The following is a 12,848-nucleotide window of genomic DNA, read 5'->3' as shown; positions in this document are numbered from 1 at the left end:
GGGGCACTATTCCTTCCACTGATACCAATGATGGGGCACCATTCCTCCCGCTGACACCAATGATGGGGCACCATTCCTCCCGCTGACACCAATGATGGGGCATTATTCCTCCTTTAACTTGACTACAGACACTATGCAATTTTTTTTACTCCCAGTGACGCCGGAGCATTTTCTTCTCCCACTGGCCACTCCAGCCCCCCTAAAGTCTGAAGGGCAGCAAACTGGCCCTTTCTTTATAAAGTTTGGAGACCCCTGTCTTATGCGATAGTTGCTTTGTGTATGACTCATCTGGGAAATTAGAATTCAGAAGAATTTACACTTGATTACACTTCTAAAACCAATAGCATGGCCTACACTATTCACTATTCTTATGCCAGTAGTCTCCAAACTGTGGCCATTTCTTGTCTTTAGCCGGCCCTTGGGGCATTACTCCTGCCACTGACACCAACAATGAGGAACCATTCTTTTCACTAAAATGGGGCATTTGTTCTTCCGCTGACACCAATCCCCTCCACTAATGTCAATGATGGGACACTATTCCTCCTATTGATAGCAAAGATGGGGCACTATTCCTTTCACTGACAAGAATGATGGGGTACTATTCCTCTGATACCAATGATAGGACACTATTACTCCCACTGAAACCAATGATGGGATACTATTCCTTCCACTGATAGCAAAGATGGGCACTATTCTTCCCACTGATACCAATGATGGGGTACTATTCCTTCCACTGACACGAATGATGGGTCAGTATTCCTTACACTGATACCAATGATGGGGAACTATTCCTCCCCCCTGATACCAATGATGGGGTACTATTCCTTCCACTGATAAGAATGATGGGGCAGTATTCCTCCCACTGACACCAATGTTGGGGTACTATTCCTCCCGCTGACACTAGAGATGAGCGAATTATTCAAAAATTCGGTTCGGCTGATTCGCCGAATTCACCGATTAAATTCGCTTTGTGCCGAATATATTCGCTGCGAATTTAACTTATAAAAAGGGTGTTTCTAGGCTTCAGAGAGCCTTTATATTAGTGCAGAACACTGTACCTTTAATTTAAATGCCCTTGGAGTCTGCTGGGGAAGAGAAATAATACTGTCAGTCAGTATGACATGCAGATGAGTGCCGTCGATCTTAGAATCACCGCACACTTCACTCATTTGGGCAGTCACGGGGCCAAAACCAGAGTGTGGAGCCACAGTGTGGCGGTGGAGGCAGCAGCAATGGGAGGCCATACAGCACCCTATGACAAAATGGAACCCACCAGCAGTGTGAGGAGACCTGAAAGTGGCACATGGCAGAGTGTGGCGATGGAGACAGCAGCAATGGGAGGCCGTACAGGGACCCATGACACACTCTGGACCTGGCAGCAGCATGAGGAGGCGGTACAGGGGCCCATGACAGATTACGGGCCTGGCAGCAGCATGAGAAGTCGGTACGGGGGCCCATGGCAGATTACGGGCCTGGCAGCAGCATGAGGAGGCGGTACAGGGGCCCATGGCAGAGTGGCGGAGCGTAAGCAGCTAAAATTGAAGGCCATACAGAGGCCTATGTTAAAAAGTCCCCCCAGCAGCAGCGTGGGGAGACGACTATCAAGAGTCCAATGGCAGAGTGGCGGAGCAGAAGCAGCTTCAATTGAAGGCCATACACAGGCCTAGGTTAAAAAGCGGAAGCCGTCAGCAGCGTGAGCAGACGACAGAGACACATGGCGCAGGGTGGCGGTGGATGCAGCAGTATTCGGAAGCCAAACACAGGCCTCGGTTAAAAAGTGGAAGCCGTCAGCAGCATGAGCAGACGACAGAGGCACATGGCGCAGGGTGGCGGTGGAGGCAGCAGCAATGGAAGGCCATACAGCACCCTATCACAAAATGGAACCCACCAACAGTGTAAGGAGACCTGAAAGTGGCACATGGCGCAGGGTGGCGGTGGAGGCAGCAGTATTCGGAAGACATACACAGGACTAGTTTAAAAAGCGGAAGCCGTCAGCAGCGTGAGCAGACGACAGAGGCACATGGCGCAGGGTGGCGGTGGATGCAGCAGTATTCGGAAACCAAACACAGGCCTCGGTTAAAAAGCGGAAGCCGTCAGCAGCGTGAGCAGACGACAGAGGCACATGGCGCAGGGTGGCGGTGGAGGCAGCAGCAATGGAAGGCCATACAGCACCCTATCACAAAATGGAACCCACCAACAGTGTAAGGAGACCTGAAAGTGGCACATGGCGCAGGGTGGCGGTGGAGGCAGCAGTATTCGGAAGACATACACAGGACTAGTTTAAAAAGCGGAAGCCGTCAGCAGCGTGAGCCGACGACAGAGGCACATGGCGCAGGGTGGCGGTGGAGGCAGCAGTATTCGGAAGCCATACACAGGCCTAGGTTAAAAAGCGGAAGCCGTCAGCAGCGTGAGCAGACGACAGAGGCACATGGCGCAGGGTGGCGGTGGAGGCAGCAGTATTCGGAAGCCATACACAGGCCTAGGTTTAAAACTGGAACCCAGCAGCGTGAGCAGACGACAAAGACGCACATGGCAGAGGATGGATCTGGCAGCAGTATGAGAAGGCGGTACAGGGGCCCGTGGCACAGTGTGGTGATGGGGGCTACAGCAACTGGATGCCAGAAAGTGGCCGATAGGGCTATATACTGCATGACTACATAGGTGGTTTTTATAGTACTTTATTTTGGCCTCCCTCTCAGCAGGTGTGAAAAAGGCCACCATTTTTGAACGGTAGCGAGGGTCCAACAAGGTGGACAGCCAAAAGTCATCCCTCTGTCTGATGGTTATTATTCGGCTGTCGCTACGCAAGCAACCGAGCATGCTATGGGCCATTTGTGCCAAGGAATGCGAGGGACTCCCTGCCTCCATCTCCACAGCATACTGCCACGGTGCGTCTGGGTCCTCTGTCTCCTCCTCCTCCTCTACCAGATGCTCCTGCTCCTCCACTCCTGTCTGCTGAGTGGAAAAACCACCCATTTCACTCAATAATTCCTGAGCACCAATGTCCTCCTCTACCTCCTCCTCTTCTTCCTGTCCTGCCCCCACAGGGGTCATGTGGCGTTGAGATCTGTGCGCCACGTCTACCGCACCCTGACCAGCCATTGTTAACAGCATTTGTTCCAGGACGTGCAACAGAGGAATGACGTCGTTCATCCCATAGTCCTGCCGACTCACGAATAGCGTGGCCTCCTCAAAGGGCCTGAGCAAGCGGCAGGTGTCACGCATGAGCTGCCAATGGCTGACATCGAAGTTACACAGGGGAGTACCTTTATCCGCTTGTAACATCAGGAAATCGGTGATGGCCTTTCGCTGTTCGTAAAGGCGGTCTAACATATGTAGGGTTGAATTCTACCTTGTTGCAACGTCGCAGATCAGGCGATGCTGTGGAATTCCGTTCTGCCGCTGCAGCTCAAGGAGGGTGTGCTTTGCGGTGTAGGAATGGCTGAAATGCATGCAAAGTTTACGTGACATTTTAAGGATGTCTTGCAGTGGGATGGTGGATTTTAGGAACCGCTTGACAACCAGATTGAACACGTGAGCCATGCATGGCGCATGGCACAACCTTCCTTGACGCAGAGCAGACACCATGTTCTTTCCGTTGTCGGTCAACATGGTTCCGATTTTCAGTTTGCGCGGAGACAGCCATCTGTCGATTTCTCTGTTCATTACACTCAGAAGTTCCTCCCCTGTGTGACTACGTTCGCCAAGGCATACCAGGTGCAGCACAGCGTGACACCGTTGCGCCCTGCACATGTGATATGCCGGTCGGGTAATGGGACTTGGCACGGGGGTGGCGGCTGAGGACACGGCGGAAGAAGAGGTGGTAGAGGCGGACATCTTTGCTGGACCAAGGACGTGCAAACGTGGAGGCAAAAGCGGCGTGACCTGTCCAAGTTGCTGGTGCGGCTGTGCCGGCACCACGTTCACCCAGTGGGCCGTAAATGACATGTACTGTCCCTGACCGTAGTTACAGCTCCACACGTCGGCGCTGCCGTGCACTTTGGCAGAGACCGACATGCTCAAAGACTGGCCCACCATCTCTTCTACATGTGAATGCAGGGCTGGCACTGCCTTTTTGGCGAAGAAATGCCAGCTTGGCACTCTCCACCGCGGCTCGGCACAAGCCATCATTTCTCGGAAAGGTGCTGAGTCCACCACTTGGAAAGGGAGGAACTGCAGCACCAGCAACTTGGACAGGAGGACGTTCAGCTTCTGCACCGTCGGGTGCGTGCTCGCAAACTGTTGTCTCTTGGAAACGGATTCCAAGAAAGACTGCTGACGGAATCCGTGAAGAGGAGTAGCAGGAGAAGGAGCATCTGAACGAGCGGAAGATGCCAACGAGCGACAACTCCCCTCAGCAGAGGTGTTGGAGCCTTGAATGGCTGATAGAGGGCGATTGACGTCGGGTGACGGAGCAAGTAACGGAGCGGGTGATGGAGCGGGGGCTGGAGCAGGCAGAACCGCCGTATCTTTATCACGGTTTTCCCAGGCCACCGAATGGCGACGCTGCATATGCTGACGCAACGCTGTAGTCCCAACATTGGCCCCCTGGCCACGCTTGACTTTCTGGCCACATAGTCGACATACGGCTACGTTTACTTCCTCGGGCGGCGTGACGAAAAATTGCCACACCGCCGAGTAGGAAACTTTGCCCCCGATACTCCTCACTGGCTGACTGCTACTTCCTCCGTGCACACCGGCACCACTACTGGCCGTGGTGGTAGGCTGCAGTGGAGCTGGTGCTCTACTCCGTGGCCGTTTGGCTCCACTGACACTGCTGCGACCCTGCTGCCTCCTGGGCAACCCACCGACTGTTTTGCTCGCTGGCAAGCTGGCACCCTCTTCTCCTGATGATGCAGAAGCAATAGCCTGATGACGACGAGGCTGCCAAGTGCGATCAGCCTCATCATCATCAATTAGGGTCTCCGCGTCACTACTAGCCCCCTCGGCTGCGTGTGGGTCAAGAGACAGACCTGTCTCTAGACCGGCTACCGAGCCACTCTCCTCGCCAGTACTTCTTCGCCTGGCTGCTGAAGAGGCGGATGTCTCCCCCCGTTCCTGACCGCCCTCTGTTAGCTCTTCCTCACTGTACAGTGGGGCTGAGCCCACAGCATGCGATACTTTGCTTGGTGAGGGAACACCAAAGGACAGGGGCAGGTCGAGGACACGTGATTTCAGTGGGCTTGCTCCCGGGCCATGCCAACTAACGGTTGTGTCTGACGTACCCACCGACCGTTGGCTGTAGGTGTCAGAGGTGACCTGGGAAGAGGAAGACGACCGAGTCAACCAATCGATGACGGCAGGGTTGTCGGTGGAGACACGACCGCTGGATGACACCGGGAGCACTGGCCTCTGGCTGCGACTAGTGCTGCCTCGACCCCTTCCTCTGCTGCCACGTCTGCTCGCTCCTGAAACATTGCCTCCTCTGCCACTCCTCTGCGTGTTGTCTGACATACTCTTTAATTCAATAAGCACCCCAAAAATAAAACCGGATTTAACTCTTTGAACGTACAATAGTGGTTGTGAAGCAGAAAGTCAGTTTATTGTACACAATCGGTCAATTGCAGCTTGCCGTTGGCTGGAAACTGTACGTTTATGTCACTGGAATGCACTAATCACCCAAAAAATATTACCGCCACCCGGCGTGTAAATGGATCTAACTCTTTGAACGTACAATAGTGGTTGTGAAGCAGAAAGTCAGTTTATTTAGCACAATCGGTCAATTGCAGCTTGCCGTTGGCTGGAAACTGTACGTTTATGTCACTGGAATGCACTAATCACCCAAAAAATATTACCGCCACCCGGCGTGTAAATGGATCTAACTCTTTGAACGTACAATAGTGGTTGTGAAGCAGAAAGTCAGTTTATTGTACACAATCGGTCAATTGCAGCTTGCCGTTGGCTGGAAACTGTACGTTTGTGTCACTGGAATGCACCAATCACCCAAAAAATATTACCGCCAGCCGGCGTGTAAATGGATTTAACTCTTTGAACGTACAATAGTGGTTGTGAAGCAGAAAGTCAGTTTATTTTGCACAATCGGCAAACTGCAGCACCAACTGTGCACGACAGCCACCAAAAAAAAAAAGGGTGTATGTCACTTTAAATTTTCGATTCTTTGATAGCTGTGTCCCTGAGTAACGATTCTGTGTCCCTGAGTAACAATTCTGTGGCCCTATCTCTGTCCCTTAATACAGACAGGTCTGTCTCTCTTGAATGACCGGAGGCTAATGGAGAATTCTAAGATGGCCGCGATTTATGGCTCCACCATTACACAGTGCTGGCTGGCTGCTGATTGGCTAATGCGATCACATGTCATGATTCATGACTCATGAATGCATTATGGGTCAGCGTGCCTTGTCTGCGCGCCTTCCCAGAGATCCCCGCCCCATCTTCTCTGTCCATTTTCTCCTGTCGCCACACATGTCGCCGCCATTTTTGGGAAAATTCGATTCGTGCATCCGAAGTTTGCTAATCTTCGGATTCGTCGCGAATCGAATTTTTCCAAATCTTCGGAACGAATTCCACTTCGTCATGTTCGATTCGCTCATCTCTAGCTGACACCAATGATGGGTTCAATACAGCATTTTTATTTACAAAGGCAGGACTTTTGATTTGTTTGATACAGTTAAGTAACTGTTACAGGTCTTGTCCCTCCCCTTGCCTGTGACTGGACAGAGAAAGAAGAAGCAGCTTACTGATAGGAGGAGAGAGCAGAGATGAGCCTATCAGCATGTTTCCTATTAGCACATGGATACTGCAGAACAACTGACTGGCTCCTTGTGTTGCTTCTCTATCTCCAAGCCTGCAATCTGCTGTGAAATGTATTGCAAGCATCTAATACCAAATCAAAGTCAGGTGCTTACACTGCTTTCCTTAGGAAAAAGCAACATTTAAAGCCAAGATTAAAAAAATGTAAAAATGCACACTCTACAAAAAGAGAGGGTTTATACTCACCTATCCCACTGCCATTACTCTCATCCAGGCTCAGGTCACTGAGTCCCCTGCTGCGCCCTGTGGTTCTTTCCGCTGACCCCCCACCCCAATGTCACTACTGTATCTTGTAATGGCTTACAGAGCATCGGGAGGAACCACAGAGCTCAGGAGGGGGACCAGGAATCATAAACACAAGTGTCAAATATTAAGAGGCTTTTGCTCTGCAAAAGAGTGAATGGGAGGCAATATAGAAGAGTAACCCTATTTTTTTGAAGGTCATTTTTTAAGTCAGCAACAGAGTTGCTTTCATGATGTATTAATCTATATAGAATTTAGCTGTATAATTTGTATCTGCCTACAGATTAAGTTCACCAATTGAAAAATTCAATTTGGGTGGTCTGACTGCTTTAAAATATATTTTATAGATCCTATTTCTTCATCCTGGAACATTTATATTCATTCACAAATTTACCACAAAATTGCCATAGTTACCAGAAGGGGGTGTAAAGTAAACAGCAGAGCAAACCAAGAGAGAATGTAGTCAGGAAATTGCATATTAAGATCATGACTCACAATTCAGAGACATTACAGAAACCCCACCCTGCATGTACTTCCTGAGCATTATATGCTGCAACAGCCTGCGCACAGTACTGGGAGAGGCAGGATTCAATGACCCAAGTGAACATCACCTAAATAACTCAGCATTTGTGGAAGCATATAACTGATATTAATGTATATTTTAGTGTAAATTATTTTTTTTTTCTATTTACCATCATTTTTATTGCTTTACAGGTGATGATAATAACTACTACAAGTAGAAAAATAATAATATCCAAAAACTGATAGGCTGTGGTTCAAGAGATGGATACATTGGAATTATTGTGCTTACAACTTATAGTCTCCAAAATGGCAACCATCCAGATATGATTATATTCGAAGGGGAACAAGGAAAGAAGGTATTCCAAGAGCAAGTATTTGAACCACATCCAACCGCATGACATGTGAAAAACATTGCTTCCTATGGTGCCTGTTCACATATGTCCGATGCACTGGCTCTGCGGATTCAGTGCGGTTTGAAAAAGAGTCCTGTACGATTTCTGAGCAGTGCGGTCCGGTTCAGGTGTGGATTACAGGTTATCGACTTCTATGGGAACCGTTTCTAAACCACACATGTGTGAACAGGATAAAATCCTGTCCTGAACCTGATGTAAACCGGACATGAAGCGCTAAACAACGAATGTGTCAATTAGCTGTAAATCCTGAGCTTCAATCCGCACCACACGTGTGAATCAGCTCATAAAAGTAATGCACATGGAGGAAGAAACAGAGAATAATAGAAGAAAGACTAAGAAAGATGCAGTGTTTCTAGTACTTAAATATTACTTAGATGAGTATTAACCAAGAGTAATGCTATGAAAAATACTAAGTGGCCCCCCGATTAATTGGATGCCACTAATTAATGAGCGTGCAGGCTGGGGAAAGGTTTGTTCATACCCAAAGCATGCTGTAGAAATAGGAGCCCGATAATTAGGTTCTGGGGGCGGGGCGAATCATGTTGGGGGCATGGCTTGGGTGAATTGAACCGAGGCTGCTTTTACCTGCTAACCACTCTGGCCTGGCGAGGTGTGCGGAGGTCAGGGTACAAGAGTAATGCTACATATTAACATTCAATGGAAATTAATTCAATCCAGGAGTTCCACACTTTTTCGAATTGTTGTTGTCTGTCTTGCACTATACTTGTTAATTTCTCCTGGGAAATAATCCAAGAAATGTTAAATTTATTTTGAAAGAAAGTACTGGATTTTTCTATGCCCTTGCAATTGAAATTTCAGCAGTGAGTAGAATAACGAAGATCAAAGTCTGCAAGTATTTAGAAGCACCCTGGATTGGATCATTGAATAGTGTAAATCGAAGGAGTTTAGGAACCCAAATATCTGTGACCTTAAAAATAAGATTTAATACGTTGTTCCAGAATTGCCTAATTTTACTGAATTTCCACCATATGTGAATCATGTGAATTTCCAAGGGACAGCCCACATGTGTTTCTAGAATCTGCATTAGCTAACATACATAAGAGAGGTACAGACTCACTGCTTGGTAGCTCTGAGGAAGAGGTTGCCTTATATCTCCAGCTAAACGGTTTAGTCTGATAACGGTTATGGTTAGCACGGGAGTTGATGTGAAGCAATTTTAGCTGCAGTATAAATAATTTTCATTTCAATTCTCTGGAGGAAGATTTATTATATAACAAAGTAGACAACTTAGTGTAACAATTGATCTTGACCTCAGATAGATTCTAAGCTGATTGGATTGGCCTGTGTATGGTATTCTTAATCAATTCATGCCAAGGAACACGTAGAGCTTTGAATAACTGGTTGTAGAGAGATCACATGGTCGACTTGCTGCAGCCCTGCTCTCTGTCAGTGATTGCCACTAATCGGCGGGACACAGCCGGTAATGACCAGCTGTGACCCAGCGACTGACATCCGCGGCCGTGATCGGCGTGTGTTTTGCAAACACACGTTTTAAAACGTGGTTTTGCCCAGCCGTGCCGCCCTGCCAACGTATTTCTACAGTGGCTGGGCGGCATGTGGTTAATTCCAGATCCCTGCCTGTTTTCATAAATTGTATACTGATTATTTTCTTAGAGCTAAAGTTCTGACAACAGCGCTGTGTGGTGCCACTGTCATATTCATGGTGGGTGTTGAAGGGTGGCTATGAAGCTTTAAAAATGCAGAATAAATGCCACAAACACAGGATATTGACACATGTGTGAATGAGCCCTAAGGGCACATCAGGAGTCCAAAACTCCATTAGTAAGCCAAACACAAGTAAAAACACAAAGAAGAAAAATAAATCCTACAAGAGCTGATGAGGGAGGAAGCCCCAAAATGAGGCACTAAAAACCCAGGAAGAAGAGAAGAGGAGCAAAGTCTTAATATCAGCACCTCAAGTCCACAATGTAGACCCTGTGCAACAAACAGACCAGTTGTTCAATCACAGGCCCCAGGTAAACCAACTGGATACCCACCTCTGGACTGTTTTACATGCTTTGTTTTTTACTCTATTTGTGAGCATAATAATAATTCTATTTTATTTAACATATATAATATGGAACTTATCATACTACAAAATGTCAAATGGCTTCTATTTTCTTAATAACCTGTAATTTGCATTATCATAATTGAATCAATGTGAGCCCAGTATTCTGCATACACTTTAGCCGGGTGAGTACCATGACGGGTCCCAGCACTGGAATGAGTGGTGCAAGGATATACAGTATATGACCATTGGGGAGTAGTATGCTCATCGAACTATTTTAAACAATAAAAAAAAATACTAATTGAAGGAGAAGTCGGCATCTATGCACCAATCGCAAAAAAGCAAAAACAAATGTCTGTGCTGGGCAAGATAGTAGAGGAAGATGAAAGAAAGAGCGCACAAACCTTGCGCATTACCTCAATAAATAGTGACTAATTTTATTAATAAGGAAATATACTCACAAAATGATTGTATAACAGGCATAAGTAACCATAATGCAAACAGGGTAAGGCTACGTTCACACTAGCCTTGTGTGCAGGCGGCAGAGAGGCGTTTGGGAAGCGTTTTTACCGCTTCCCAAACGCCTCTGCCAACTCTGCACATTACAGCACATGGTGCTGTTCTAACAGGAGCGTTTGCGTCGCGTCGCGTTGCGTCGCGGCAAAACGGACGCCTCTGGTCGAGTCAGGAGGCTTTGAAGCCTCCTATTCTCGTCTATGGTGCCGCTCCGCAAACGCCCGGCCGGCGTTTGCGGTGCGGTTGCGGGGCGTTTGCGGAGCGGTAACACCACTCAAATGCATTATAGGCGTTTGTGGGGCGTTATTAACGCTCGGCAAACGCCTAGCAACCTCCGCTAAACCGCGCATGCGGCGTTTGCGGAGCGTTTGCCGAGCGTTAAAGACGCTCCGCAAACACCGGACCAACGCTTGCCAAACGCTATAGGGGCGTTTGGCAAGCGTTGGCAAAACAGCCTAGTGTGAACGAGCCCTTACAGGTAAATCAAAAAGGGGGGGTATGAAGGCTAACGCGTTTCGAAGGGTGCTCCCTTCTTCATCAGAGCTGGTAAAAAACAAATGCATATACAAATACAAATTCCCCTCAAACTAATTACATAAATCATGATGGTAAAACAGGTGGTGATACTGTTAACTGAACGTAGCAATACACATGAAAATACTCATGGTAATATGTATAGTAATAATAGTAATCATAATGTAAAAAGTCACATACAGAAAAAGTGTATATATACAAAACGTACAAAAAAAAAAAAAAAAACACCTTTCCATATACATACACATATATACACATATATACACACACACACACAGAGAGAGAGAGAGAATCCACAGAATAAACGTGTATACATATATATGTGTGTAAATGCAAAAGCACAAGTGCTATTTAAAATTTAAAAACAGAATACGTTCATTTCATTCTGTGTGGTATAAAATAGTGTATGTTATTATAATAATAGATACCTGGGTTTGGCAGATAGAAACTTCAGTATGGCAGAATTATTATAATAACATACACTATTTTATACCACACAGAATGAAATGAACGTATTCTGTTTTTAAATTTTAAATAGCACTTGTGCTTTTGCATTTACACACATATATATGTATACACGTTTATTCTGTGGATTCTCTCTCTCTCTCTCTGTGTGTGTGTATATATATGTGTATATATGTGTATGTATATGGAAAGGTGTTTTTTTTTTTTGTACGTTTTGTATATATACACTTTTTCTGTATGTGACTTTTTACATTATGATTACTATTATTACTATACATATTACCATGAGTATTTTCATGTGTATTGCTACGTTCAGTTAACAGTATCACCACCTGTTATACCATCATGATTTATGTAATTAGTTTGAGGGGAATTTGTATTTGTATATGCATTTGTTTTTTACCAGCTCTGATAAAGAAGGGAGCACCCTTCGAAACGCGTTAGTTTCATACCCCCCCTTTTTGATTTACCTGTAACCCTGTTTGGATTATGGTTACTTATGCCTGTTATACAATCATTTTGTGAGTATATTTCCTTATTAATAAAATTAGTCACTATTTATTGAGGTAATGCGCAAGGTTTGTGCGCTCTTTCTTTCATCTTCCTCTACAGTTTTATTAAGCTTCCCCAGCTTCATGATAGAGCTGCACAACCTCTGATCACCAGTGGATGAATACACAACACGCTGCTTGTCACTAACGCCTGTTTGATCTGAGTCCTTGAGCGCAGGAGATAATGAACCCTGGGTAAGATAACCTTGTGGCATAGCAAAATGCCATCCTATAGAGTTTTGCATGACTGGGTCTGACATCTACCATTGTCACCTGTTAAACTTAAAAAAAAATTGCACAAAAACAAAATAAAGTAACTATTCATAAACATGGAGGAATACTCATTGCATCAGGAGCAATGTTAATTAAGGAGAATCTAGAATCTAAGGAATGCAGTATCTGAAAGGATTATGCACTTACCGTATCCAGCAAGAAACTGCTATGATAGCACTGGAGTGATTTTCATTATGCTGTGAGAAGCAAGAACAAAGCAGATTCTACAAAAATGGAAAGTTTGGAAAGTGATTATTAATTCAGCAAAGTCTTTAGATAAATCAACTATATACAGTTAGGTCCATATATATTTGGACACAGGCACAATTTTAGTGTTTTTTTCAGGTATTGACCAAAATATATTCTAGCTTTAGTAATATAATGGATATGTGCACATCCTCAGGTTTAATTTGAGGGTACGTACATCCAAACTGGAAGAAGGGTTTAGGAATTACAGCTCTTAAGAGTAGCCAACCCCCCCCCACCACCTTTTTCAAGGGACCAAAAGTAATTGGACAATTTAATCAAAAG

Source organism: Staurois parvus, unplaced genomic scaffold (genome assembly GCF_062004578.1).
Source record: "Staurois parvus isolate SC_StPar_1 unplaced genomic scaffold, SC_StPar_1.0 ptg000274l, whole genome shotgun sequence".
NCBI lineage: Eukaryota > Metazoa > Chordata > Amphibia > Anura > Ranidae > Staurois > Staurois parvus.
Note: the sequence above shows the minus strand (reverse complement) of the source record.